The sequence below is a fragment of the Dermacentor andersoni genome, chromosome 1 (assembly GCF_023375885.2).
Source record: "Dermacentor andersoni chromosome 1, qqDerAnde1_hic_scaffold, whole genome shotgun sequence".
In the NCBI taxonomy this organism is placed as follows: Eukaryota; Metazoa; Arthropoda; class Arachnida; order Ixodida; family Ixodidae; genus Dermacentor; species Dermacentor andersoni.
The window spans coordinates 376568550-376582340 of NC_092814.1; the positions used below are offsets into that span (position 1 = coordinate 376568550).

General features: G+C 49.2%; 1 non-coding gene across 1 annotated transcript; it reads left to right on the forward strand.

Annotated features, from left to right (window-relative positions):
- The first annotated feature begins 1094 nt into the window (after nt 1-1094).
- On the forward strand, nt 1095-1169 carry TRNAR-UCU (transfer RNA arginine (anticodon UCU)). Its single transcript has one exon. It is a non-coding gene; the product is annotated as a tRNA-Arg (tRNA).
- Nucleotides 1170-13791: the final 12622 nt, after the last annotated feature.

Consider the following 13791-nt stretch of genomic DNA (forward strand, 5'->3'; position numbering starts at 1 on the left):
AGAGGCAATGCCGAAGGGTGGGTCTGAAAATAAATCTACAGAAAACAAAAGTAATGTTTAACAGTCTCGGAAGAGAACAGCAGTTTACGATAGGTAGCGAGGCACTGGAAGTGGTAAGGGAATACATCTACTTAGGGCAGGTAGTGACCACGGACCCGGATCATGAGACTGAAATAACCAGAAGAATAAGAATGGGCTGGGGTGCGTTTGGCAGGCATTCTCAAATCACGAACAGCAGGTTGCCGCTATCCCTCAAGAGGAAAGTGTATAACAGCTGTGTCTTACCAGTACTCACGTACGGGGGAGAAACCTGGAGGCTTACGAAAAGGGTTCTGCTGAAATTGAGGACGACGCAACGAGCTATGGAAAGAAGAATGATAGGTGTAACGTTAAGGGATAAGAAAAGAGCAGATTGGGTGAGGGAACAAACGCGGGTAAATGACATCTTAGTTGAAATCAAGAAAAAGAAATGGGCATGGGCCGGACATGTAATGAGGAGGGAAGATAACCGACGGTCATTAAGGGTTACGGACTGGATTCCAAGGGAAGGGAAGCGTAGTAGGGGGCGGCAGAAAGTTAGGTGGGCGGATGACATTAAGACGTTTGCAGGGACAACATGGCCACAATTAGTACATGACCGGGGTAGCTGGAGACGTATGGGAGAGGCCTTTGCCCTGCAGTGGGCGTAACTAGGCTGATGATGATGATGATGATGATGATGATGATGATGATGATGATGACCCGAGCTAAAGCTTCCTCTTAATGACCATCGGTTATCTTCCCTCCTCATTACATGTCCTACCTATGCTCATTTCTTTTTCTTGATTTCTTGATCCGTTCGCGATATACTGAGGCAAACAATTTGAGACCGAGATCACCTCACCAACTGACAGTGGGCCAGCGCCGTCAGCGCCTTCGCAGATGGAAGGGCAGTGTGGGAAAGCTGCCATGACGAGCCGCATCGGAACCAGCTGCAGAAGAAGACGACGACGAAGGAGGCAGCAGTGGCACGTGCGCGTTCACGCGGTTGTGCCGAGGGGCGGCGACGCTCTGCCCTGGATTGGCCAACTCAAAGCTGCGGTCTGAGCGCGAGAGCCCCCGTAGCCCAATGGACAAGGCATCGGTATTCTAAACCGAGGATTGCGGGTTCGAGTCCCGCCGGGGTTGCACTTATTTTGCGTTCGTGCTTCTCGTTTTTTTAATATTTTCATTTGTGACACTGAAAAAACAGTGAAGAAAAGCCCATTAATACAAGCAGATGCCATCTCTTATTTTCGCGACAGTCGAGATGATGAAACCTTGCACACGCCTTCTTTATATTTACCTATTGTTTTTGCAGGAAGTCTTGGATTTCAAAACTTATTTTGGTAGACAATTTTTATCATCTGCGTTGCCATGCGTATTGTTGAGAGGGGTACACTCTGCAGCATTCGCATTTTATTGAGACAACGCAGTCAATGATTGATCTGTTTTGTAAAGAAACTTGAACGTAGTTCTCCTTCGGTGTCTCTAGGTGTTCACCTCAATTATAGATGATTACCGCTTCTTGAAACCTCACAACTACTCATCATCTTCGCCAATTCTTATTGTTGTCGTTGATCTGAGTTTTTGCAGCGCATACCCACAGTGGGGAATTGGCCAGGAATCGGGTTTTAATTTGGGTGTTTACACACTAGGGAATTAACAATTTGAGCATTGCAACTTTAGAAATATCATTTTTGTGAAAGGAACAAAGCAATTGAGAAACATAAGACAGGCATAGCTCTTTTTCTTTTCTTTTTGTCTGAATATATGTTCGCTGTGCCCCACGAAAAGAAACGAGATCAGGCTAAGCGGGCACGCGCTGGGGAAGTTATCTGCAAAGTAAAAACCCTCAAGTTCACCTCAGTATATACATAGGCTGCGAACAAATGCGCTGGTCGTAAACAGCTTTTTGTTAGCCTTAGTTTTTTGACGTTCTTATTCCCCGGGTGTTTGGCGAGTTTAAATGCGGCTCTTCGAACAATATATTTGCTTGTAGCCTTTGAAACGTTATTCACGTAAGTTATAGCATGAAAAGCTGTTTCGTGATTACGACCTCAAGGACGTCGACGAGTTCACCAGGTGTTCATGTCGTTTACACGACTGTGTGTTCCTGGTGGGTTCGAAGAAAAGCATGATTTCTGCGACATCATGGCGCTGGCGTTTTGTGACACCGGGTTATAGTTCCGTGCACTTAACAGTGGTAGCGGCAGAAAGCGAAATCGAGCCAGTGATTAGTGACAATTTGACTGATTGAGCTACATTGGTGCCTTTACGAAATCGAAATATAATTGGTATATATTTGCTTTCAGCTTAATTCTGTTAGCAAAGTTTGTTACAATAGTAACGACGTTCCTGTACAGAGAGAAACATTTATTTCTGTTAGCGTGGGTATGTTCCTCGTAAGGCGAAGCCCCTAGTTGAGGGCGCCATTGGCTCACGCTACTACACGTGCCTGCTGGATGAGGCATCGCTGCATGTGCGCCTCTGACGGGGTCAACGATGCCTCAAAGCAGGAATGTGAAACGTGGGGTGGGGGAGGGTTCGCGGTTACTCGGAGGGTGTGGGCATTTAAAGGTTCAACAACAGACTGTGGGTATGCAGCACAAACGCGACTATATGAAAGAAATTGTGTTATGTAGAGGATCGGAAGGGTAAAGAGACCGGGTAACGAGCTAGTTTGTAGCCGTCGCTAAGGGCATATGTGCTTACAGCATGTGCGGCTAGAACTCACCGGCGCCTGCAGTGCCAGCGGAGCCACTGATAACGCCTGGCGGAGTGTTATTCATGGCACTGCCAAATTGCGTCACATTGTCAAATTCTCTATTTAGTAATCTCTGTGGGGCCCACAGACTGTGTAGCTGTTTCTGAAGGAGCCTATAAACGCGAAAATAAAATTAGGCAAGCTCCATTGAAGTCCACCGTTAAATATAGGAAGCTTACACTGCTTTCTAATGGACTGTGCTTGTCTTTGTGTTGTTTTCTTGTTTAGTTGAAGCGTCATCCTCTCGCGCGACTTTTGCATGGCTGCACGTAGCAGTCCCGTGAAGCAAAAGCGCTTGCTGTTGCTTGAACATCTGGGCTAGCGTGTCACGCTTTTGTCGTATGTGCGAGTGTTAGTTATGTTTCTCATCTAAGAGTAAATGTCCGAGAAATTCTGATCCATGAATAGAAACACCGCGTTTCGGTGCCGTATATACTTGGCGGAGCATTCCGGGAAACTTCACTGCCTCCATAGTGTCACGCGCACACTGTGTGGAACGCTGTGTCGCACCTCGGAATAGATCAATGCGTAATCTTTGATTACCGGTAACTCCACTCGCATTCTGCGGATTCGTGAAATGGTGATCGAGGCTACATATGTCTGCCACAATGCACTTTACTAGACAAGGTGTAGCAGCCCCCCTTGTGAGTGCAGCTTCGAGCAGGAATTAACAATAATTACGCCACTTCTATTTCCAACAGCAAGAGGTGGGCTGACAGATGCAGCATAAAACTATGGTATAAAACTTTGAAACATGGATGGTACCTCAGAAAGGCTGTCCAACGTTTTGATAGGAGGACCAACCTACGTCGAAGACCGTTGGCGAAAACAGGTCTTCCTATCGAAAAGTTGTCCAGCCTCTCTGAGTACCTTATCCTCGTCTGTGAATTTTACACTAATTTACGTCCAGTAGTGTTTCGTGAAACGAGTAAACACGCCAAAGAACAACGTCTGCAATTATTGAGACATCAGTAAACAGCTGCTGAAGACATTACAGCCAAATCGCTCCCCTCTCAAACTGCTAGGCAGGGTAATATTGCTAAGTGAAATCAGACGCTTAGGAAGATATGCAACAACAGACTTCGTGCTGTTGCGGCATGGTGCAGCTACACGAACAAGCCGGCGAGTAGATGCGCTCATGGCCGGCGTTCGCTCATTGCGGGGAGCATATTTAGGGATAGTCGTGATTCGTATCTCGGAACTGCACCGCGCCGATGGCTGTATGGGAATGAAAAACAAGCACCAAGAAAAAAAGAGAACACCGAACTGCAATTTCTATCGTTCGAATGCGAAGGAAGCTTGGTTTGGTAGGGAATGGCTGCACCATGCACGATTGTCATATTGCGAATCGGCGACAGCAGCTTCCTAGTGAATAACACCACGTAAACTGCGTAACGCCGAAGCATCGAAACGCGCCTAACGCTTTTCAAATAGCCCTGAAAATAACTCCTGCCGCTAATCTGTTTACAAAAGAGACACGAAAAAAAAAATCTTTCAACTATCGTCAAACAAATTCGTTGGCGGCCCAGTTGGTGCGAATCCATAATTACTTTGTTTAGCGCAAAATAACGGACACAAGGGCCTTGTCCTGTCGTCTTTCTTGTGTCCGTTGTTTTGCGCTAAACAAAGTCATTATAGTCCAACCCAATGCTTTCATTTTAAGACGTGTAAACGTGCTGCCCCGAGCGACTTATTTATTGTTCTCTAATTTTTGCGGCTAAGTTGCGAAGCTGCGAGTGATTGAGCTTATCGCATGTTCCGTGCTCCGAAAGCTTTCAAGATTCAAATTCAAGATTCGTAGCGAAGAAACTTAAAAATACTGCTACTTTTACACTACACGGAAATGGCAGCGCACGCACTGTTGATGCATGCCACGCAAACACGGCCTTTCATCCGATTACGCTAGCATTTATTCAACTATACGTCTCTGTTTCAAAATTCCTCATGCTAACACAATGTGAAGGTTATATATGTATACGTAAAACATGTCATGAGAATTTCAGTACACATGCGGTGCAGCGTTCACGGCGACCCGATCGAGCGCCACGAAATGAGATTACCGACACTGGCTGCTCAACGTACATGTATGTACATAGTCCGCTTATTGGCTGCTCAGTATCGAGGTAAAACATGGTGAATTTTCTTTCTTATGTACATAAACTATGACGCTAAAATCAACAAGCGTGAGTGATCGCTTGCCGTAAAATATCCCATATAGTAGCAGCGAGATTAAGAGCGCATTATCAAATAATATAAACGACAAATCGACACTATGCCCGAGTCGCCTGTTCTACATGCAGCCGGTTCGCGCTATGAAATGCGCTCACGTAATCATGAGCTATTGATGGAAAACTTCTTTCCTAAAATTTAACATTCAGTGTCGTGGACGTGTGACGCAACACAAAGAAGACGCGAGTACACAGACACCAATGCACAGGCAGATACCGCACACTGCTGCAACAAGCGTTTACGTGCCTGGCGCAGTCTTTGAGAATTTAAATTTACGCAAAAAGCTGGCGCGCCGCCGTTGCGTGCCACTAAAAGCCCTCAAGCTGCCACAAAGGGCGACGAGGGTGTGCGCGCCCCGAAAAGTCCTAGCGCCTTTTCCCTTTGATTACTGTCTCTCCTCTCTCTCTCTCTCCTCGGCATGCGCGCGAAACGGGTTGCTTTTCGTTTGCATTTTTCAGTTTTTTTCATGGATGAAGGAAATGCGTTGGCGCGTTGTTTTACAAACGCCGTGGGCTATCGCATGGAACTGAAACGCACACTTGGATGAATGCAGTGCTTGTAAAAGCCGTTACAAGGCCCACCTGGCGCTTGCATTATTGCTAACGACGATGACTAATATTATTCATTTTTGGCATATCTTCCAGCATACTGCCAAATGGGATACGGCCACACTTGTTAGTGCAAATTTTTTGCTCCGGTGATAGGTCAAATCTATCAATACAGTAATTACGTACGCATATGCTCGGCCCACAGGAATTACCGCCTGCGAAGCACTGGGTGGGTTCAGAGGATTTGGCACTAATTTTAAGTGAATGATAAACTTTGATGACTTTATTGTGCCGGATCCAGTCAATGAAAAACACGCAATATTTGTGATGCAGACGAGATATGAGAAAGCGTGTTCATCGCACACTCACATGGTCTGCGTTGTCAGCTACAAACACTAAAAGTCACTGTGCTGTTAGCCTGATGCCTGTTTGCAATCAGCTTGTAGCCAAAGTTGGTGTTTATAACATCTATTATCACGATTGGATCAGCATTTTGTTTTCTTTATTCTACTGCCGGAAAAGTGGTGCTATGACAACTGTGAAAACTGTCTTGGGATTGCCGAGAGCGACTACGTAGGTCATATCATGTGGTCAATAAATGCGGACGTATACACTATGTATAGACTAAAGTCGATTCATAGGCTCTAAAGCAATTTCAGCAGTATACAACTCCAGTGGCTTATATCTAACGTAGCTCCGTACTTTCCGCCGGTACCTGCGTTTGGTTACCGCGTACACCAGTTGGGCAGCGAATAACCGCTTTTTTCTATAGTCAATCTATGGATGGGATGTAATCCTGGAGCAATAAGACTTTTACAGTATCGGTTATTTTATTGTTCATCTCACGCCTTACCACAGTCGGTATGCGGGCTGTTCGCTCAACTTAACCTGACCTTTGGTGACGTGCCACCCTGTGGCCTTCATCGGCGGTGATAAATGAAACTATGGAGAATAATTGGAATCGCAAAGCACGGTGTTTCCCTTAAATTAAGCCAAAGATTAAAATACGCAAATGCTACGTAGCTGGAGAGAAACACGGTAATGGTTGCCGTTGCTTGGAGATACTGAGATTATTTTTTGCGTTCCCTTGATTAGGTAATTAGTCTTAATTGAAAAGGCGCAAGGAGGAAATTGTGGAGCAACATAAGAAACTCGCGATACAGCTTTCTGTTGCTCGACACGTGCTACATAAAAGTGTTTTTCTGGGCGTAAAAGAAGCTGGAGAATACGCGCAAGGTACGTGACTCGAGCGCTAGTCCCGTGGCAACACACACACACACACACACACAAACACACAAACACACAAACACAAACACACACACACACACACACACACACACACACCACACACACGCACACACACGCACACACACGCACACACACGCACACACACGCACACACACGCACACACACGCACACACACACACACACACACACACACACACACACACACACACGCACATTGAAAGGGGGTTTATTGCAGCTCGTACGCGTGAACGCGCGAGCCAGTCGGCGGCACTCTTCAGCATGGCGAGCAACTTCGGAAAGAGGGGTGAATTCAGAGGCATCCGGATGATATGGTAGCACGGTGTCGAGGGTAGTGGATGGTTCACGTCCATAAAGAAGGAAAAATGGCGAGAAGCCTGTGTTAGCCTGAACGGCGGTATTATACGCGTACGTCACAAAAGGGAGGACATCGTCCCAATTAGAATGATCACACGCAACATATATAGTGAGCATGTCACCAAGAGTGCGGTTGAAGCGTTCCGTTAGACCGTTAGTCTGTGGGTGATATGCCGTAGTGGTGCGGTGAATAGTGCGGCAAGCGGCGAGCAGCTCATTAACTTCGGACAGGAAGACACGGCCTCTGTCACTGAGCAGTTCTCGCGGTGCGCCATGCCGTAAGATTAAATGCCGTAACATAAATGCGGCGACGTCGCGAGCAGCAGCCGAAGCAAGCGCAGCAGTTTCTGCATATCTTGTAAGGTGGTCTACTGCGACAATTATCCAACGATTTCCTTTAGCAGTGCATGGAAGAGGCCCATAAAGGTCAATGCCAATCCGATCAAAAGGACGTGTAGGACACGGTAAAGGTTGCAGAGGGCCTGTCGTATGAGGAGATGTCTTGCGTCGCCGACAGGCTGCACATGACCGAATGTATTTGCGGACATAAGAATACATGCCGCGACAGTAGTAGCGCTGGCGGAGCCGCTCGTAGGTTTTCAGGACGCCAGCATGAGCTTGTTGTGGGTCGGTGTGGAAATACGTGCATATGTCGGAGCGCAAATGGCGAGGGATGACTAGCAGCCATTTGCGACCGTCCGGCTGATAGTTTCGGCGGTACAAGATGGCGTCCCGTAGCACAAAATGGGCGGCTTGGCGACGAAGGGCTCGAGGGCATGTGGCCGTTGAAGAACTGTGAAGAATGTCAATGAGAGACACAATCCACGGATCTTTCCTCTGTTCAGACGGCATGTCGGTAACAGCAAGTGTAGCAACCGGGCACTCCATGGATGACGGGGGCGTTTCGTCGGATCGCATGGGCGATCGGGAGAGTGCATCTGCATCAGAATGTTGGCGCCCGGATCGATAGATGACGCGAATGTCAAATTCTTGGAGCCGAAGAGCCCAACGTCCAAGACGGCCTGACGGATCTTTCAGTGACACAAGCCAGCAAAGCGCGTGGTGGTCTGTCACAACATCGAACGGATGGCCATACAAGTAAGGGCCAAATTTGTTTAACGCGCAAACTATAGCCAAGCATTCTTTCTCTGTGACAGAATAATTGGTTTCTGCCTTCGTGAGGGCACGACTCGCATACGCAACCACATATTCCGGAAAGCCAGGCTTGCGTTGCGCAAGGACGGCTCCAAGACCAACGCCGCTGGCGTCCGTATGAACTTCGGTCGGTGCAGTCGGGTCATAGTGGCGTAGAACAGGCGGTGAGGTAAGGAGGCGACGCAAAGTGGTGAAGGCTTGGTCACATGCCGGAGTCCAATCGCGAAGGTCACCAGGGCCAGCCAGGAGCTTCGTCAGGGGAGAAATAATGCAGGCAAAATTGCTCACAAAGCGTCGAAAATAAGAGCAAAGGCCGACAAAACTTCGGAGCTCTTTCAGTGTAGTCGGCCATGGAAATTCTGCGACAGCACGAAGTTTGTCAGGGTCGGGAAGGACGCCGTCTTTGGAAATGACATGGCCAAGTATGGTCAGCTGGCGGGCTCTGAAGCGGCACTTTTTCAAGTTAAGTTGAAGGCCGGTGGTGGCAAGGCAAGTAAGGACTTCGCGTAGACGAGAGAGGTGAGTGGTGAAATCAGGGGAGAAAACTACCACGTCGTCTAAATAACACAGGCACGTCTTCCACTTGAGGCCTCGCAGAATGTTATCCATCATCCTTTCGTATGTCGCGGGCGCATCGCAGAGGCCGAATGGCATTACTGCAAACTCATACAGGCCATCAGGCGTAATGAAAGCTGTCTTCGAGCGGTGGGATTCATCCACTGGCACTTGCCAACAGCCCGATCGCAAGTCCAAAGAAGAAAAGAATTCAGCACCATGTAGACAATCCAGGGCCTCATCTATGCGCGGTAGAGGATAGGCATCTTTTCGTGTAATCTTGTTGAGGCGACGATAGTCCTCACAGAAACGAATCGAGCCATCTTTTTTCTTAATGAGTACTACGGGCGACGACCAAGGGCTGCAGGATGGCTTGATAACACCACGGTCAAGCATGTCTTCAACTTGCTTAATGGTGCGTAATGGTGCGTGATGTCCCGTATCAATGTGGTGGGAGACGTACGTGTGCGGCCTAATGATGCTTGGTTCCAGTCAAAAGAGGCGTGAAAATCATTTAAAAGAGTTCTTAGCTGCTCACGTTGTGTCGGCTCGAGGTCATCGGCAATGGAGCGACAAAAAACATCCGGTGGTACTCGGTTAGATGGCACATGGGGTGTCAGCGCTGTCACGTTGGCAGTATCTACGTCGTCGGCAATAGGGAAATGCACAATAACGTCAGCGTCCACAGACTCGATGGTACCAATAGTCTCGCCACAGTGCAAAGCCAAAGTGTACGAATTTGTGTTTGAAATCAGTATTTCTGCAGCACCATGGTGAACCGTGAGGAGGGCGAAAGGCAACAATATAGGCTGGCGGCAAATGAAGACGACAGCAGGTGTAAACATGACCGTCGCTTCGGCAAGTGATGCGCATGAAAGAGGGACAAATACAGCACTGTGAGGAGGAAGGTCAGTATCTGAAGCTACACAGATCCTGCTAAGATCCTGAACTTGAAAGCCGTGAGATGGCAAATCGCACAGAACGGAGAACTGAACCTCAGCACGTGCACAGTCAATGACGGCATGATGGCGCGACAGAAAATCCCAATCGAGAATCACATCGTGGGAGCAACAAGTTAAAGGGAAGCTGAAGAGTCTGTCGAATTCAATAAGACGCTCATATACGGATGCGGGAACCTTATAAACCATGTAGGTAAAACTTTTTTTTTTTCAATTAGGAGCGACGTAATCGTCGGTTGAAATTGCGCTGTAGCTGCGCCCCCGTCGAATGCCGCGCGCTGCTGCTGACGCTGACGATGCGAGCGGAGACCGGAAACCGCGGTGTTGTGACGTCAACTCTAGTGTTTCGTTCCTTCGCAGCGTCCGCGACCGTGCCTGACCGCGCTTGTTTCTGCGTGCGTGCCATCGTAATCTGCTTCGATCGACCCTGCATTCCTTTGTTGGTGCGTCTGCGTGTATGTAGAGTGGTAGTCAACGTGCGTGGTAGTCAACGTGAGTGGTAATCAACGTGAGTGGTAGTCAACGTGGTAGTCAACAGATGAAGGTCACTACACGTACTGCATGAACCGGGAAGCTTTTCACGCGTTTAAACCATCTTTGTAGATTGCCGACAACTTTGGACAGCGCACAAATGCCGACGATCGCATCCCCGCTTACGTTCCACGAGGAGGCATGCAGGAACACAACACTACATTTGTTTGACCGGAAACGAACTCACTTGATCGGCGAAAGATCGGCGAGATCACTAGATCGCTCTGCAAAAAACATACTCACCAAAGAGCATTTCCAACACGAGGAGATCCCAAGACTTTGCTTTCGTTCGCGTCGAAAGCACTGCTCGCACCATCATCGTTTGCTTCTTCGAGAGGCCGGCTCTTCGCAATCGGCTCGTACATGTAGGGAGTAACGCCGAACTCCTCAGAAAAACGCAGTCTCTCTAAATTTTCCAGTACCGTCTCAGAAAAACAGCACCAAACTACCTGGCACCGCGCTTCATGTGTAGCGGCAGCGGTCGGTTACTAGTGTTGACGTCACGAGGCGCCCGACCAATCACAGGCGGAAACGAGACGCGCGAGCTGGGCGTGTCCGCTGCTGCACTTTTCGTCGAAATAAAATATATTTGCGCTTTCTTTCGCTCAATTTCGATACGATATCCGAATTCGGAGGGTTGAAAACCATTATGTATAGATGTTAACTTCTTTTTTCTGGAAAACCTTTTCAGCTTCCCTTTAATACAAAGAAATCAATCGAATACAAGATGTCTCGAATCAGCACCCTGGCAGTGCACATAGCGACTGGCTGTACTTGTTGTGCACTGGCTGTTCTAAGCAACGGTACCGACGGCTTTATGGTCACTTTCCGTAATGCACGACAAAGCTTCTCACTAACCACGGATACTGCAGCACCTGTATCGACGAGCGCAAGAGATTTGATTCCATCAACGGACACTTCAATAACTTTAGCGGGGGAAAAACGAGGACTTTGATGTTCCGACGATGACGCAGTTCGTGCCTCAGGAACTGCGGAAATCAGTTTTCCGCCTCAGTAGTACTGACACTGGGTCTACGACGCATGGGTGAGAGTGAGCGCCGACGAGGGGAAGGCGAGCGACGAGTGCCGTAGAGCTGTGACTGCGGTGCCGGTATGTCATCAGCAGCGTAGACTTCCGGTGGTGGTCGTTGAGGCATACGGAAAGGTCGGAAGTCGGAGCTGGGTCGTCGCGGGCTGCCCACGAAGGCCGGCAAGCGCCGGCGGCAGAAGCGCACTACATGGCCCGGGGTACCACAGGCATAGCATATTGGGCGGTTGTCAGCAGTGCGTTAAGGATTTGTACCCTGCTGCTGTGCACTGAAAAAGGGATTCGCCGGCTGGCGAGGCGAAGGCCGAGGAGAGAACACCGGCAGACGAGGCGCCCGTGCAACGGCTTCAGCATACGTCAGAGGCGCGGCCACGGGAGCCGGCTGACACGGAGGTGGAAGAGCTTCGGTCACTTGCTCTTGAATTATCTGTCGGATCGCTGGAGCCAAACATTGAGAAGGATTCTCCGTGGTCGGCAAAATCGAGAGCTGGCGTGCAACCTCCTCGCGCACAAATTCTTTTATTTGCGTCAGCAAAGTTGTGTGGTTGTCGCCAATAATTAATGATGCTAACGAATCTTCCGTAGGCGGTGGGCGCCGAGCTAAGATGCGTTGTTTCCGTAGCTCGTCAAAACTTTGGCACAAATTGATAACTTCAGCCACGGTACGCGGATCCTTCGCTAACAACATTTGAAAGGCGTCCTCATCAATGCCTTTCATAATGTGTTTTATCTTGTCCTGTTCTGACATTGAGGGATTCACGTGCTTACACAGGTCAATGACATCTTCGATGTAACTTGTGAAAGTTTCACCGTGATGTTGCGCACGCCCCCGTAAGCGTTGTTCTGCGCGAAGCTTGCGCACAGCGGGGCGCCCGAACACTTCTGCGAAACTTGTCTTGAATGTGCTCCATGTTGCGAAATCGTGTTCGTGGTTTCGGAACCAGAGGTTCGCGACGCCGGTTAAGTAAAACAGCACGTTGGGCAACTTGGTGACGTCGTCCCACTTGTTATGCTGGCTCACCCGTTCGTAAGATGACAACCAATCCTCCACGTCATGATCATCGGTGCCGCTAAAGATGGCAGGATCCCGCTGGCGCAACACACCGGAAACGATGACCGCCGGAGGCTGTGGTGCATCTTCCTGGGTGCTTTCGTCAGGCATGGTCGTAGTAGTCGGTAGCGTCCGGCTTCGGAGTTCCAGTTTCCGAGGTCTACCCCGCACCTCCACCAAATGAAAGGGGGTTTATTGCAGCTCGTACGCGTGATCGCAAGTAGCGCTTGATCGCGAGTCCTAGGCGTTCGCATCAGCAGCCCGAGCTCGGGTCTCGCGCCGCAGCGGTGGCAGTCCGCACAACGCCACATGCATATTGCCCACTACAATATATATATGTTGTCACGAGCACAGTTGGCTGTGTAGTGGGTGTGCCGCTACTGCAGAACCTGAGGCCGACGACGACGCACGCTCAGTGGAGGTGTCGGTCGGGAATTGTCTGCTTTCATTTGATTAGCCTCAACAGTTTTCATCATATATATAGTAACGTGGCTGGTGCAGGTGGGGGATAACTATTCCGTACACTGTGACCAACAGGAAGCTCCCAACTAAGAGCCCGTGACAACTAGGACTACCACCAGAACTGAACCCTCTCTCAGTGAAGCGTACAACCATGACAACCAGTTCAACGAGTAGCCAGACTGGAGAGACCACCACTCCGCCTGCTCCGTGGATTTTCAAGGCGCCGCGAACCCCAAGGTCGTTTCACGGTGACGTGTTCGAGGATTTGAAGAGTGGCTGGATCACTACAATCGAGTTGCCAGCGTCAATGAATGGGACGACCACCGGAAGCTCCGGTATGACTACTTCGCCCTCGAAGATTCGCCTCGCATCTGGCTCGAAAACCACGTAGCTAGTTTGCCGACCTGGCAAGAATTTTGTAGCCAGCTGCGCAATGCCCATGGAAGTTTAGACCGGAACGAGCAAGCAGAACGTGCTCTTAATTCCAGGATTCATAGACCAAACGAGAGTGTCGCCATGTTCGTTGAGGACGTGTCACTGCTTTTCCGGCGCGCTGACCCCGGAATGAGAGAAGAAAGTACGCTTGTTGATGCGGGGCGTGCAAAAGCAGTTGTTAGCAGGTTAGTGGGCAACCCACCAGGTACCGTGCCCGAATTCCTCAACTACGCAACAACGATGGAGCGTATGCTACCGCAGCGGTCGACGCAGCACGAGCGCCCGAGCAACTTCACATCTCTTTCGTCGTCCATGGCAACCCCTGATTTGACGACCCTAAGGAGCTCGTGCGCAGTAATGTACGCGAGGAGCTGCAACAAGTTCATCCTATGTCTTCTGCATCCTACGTG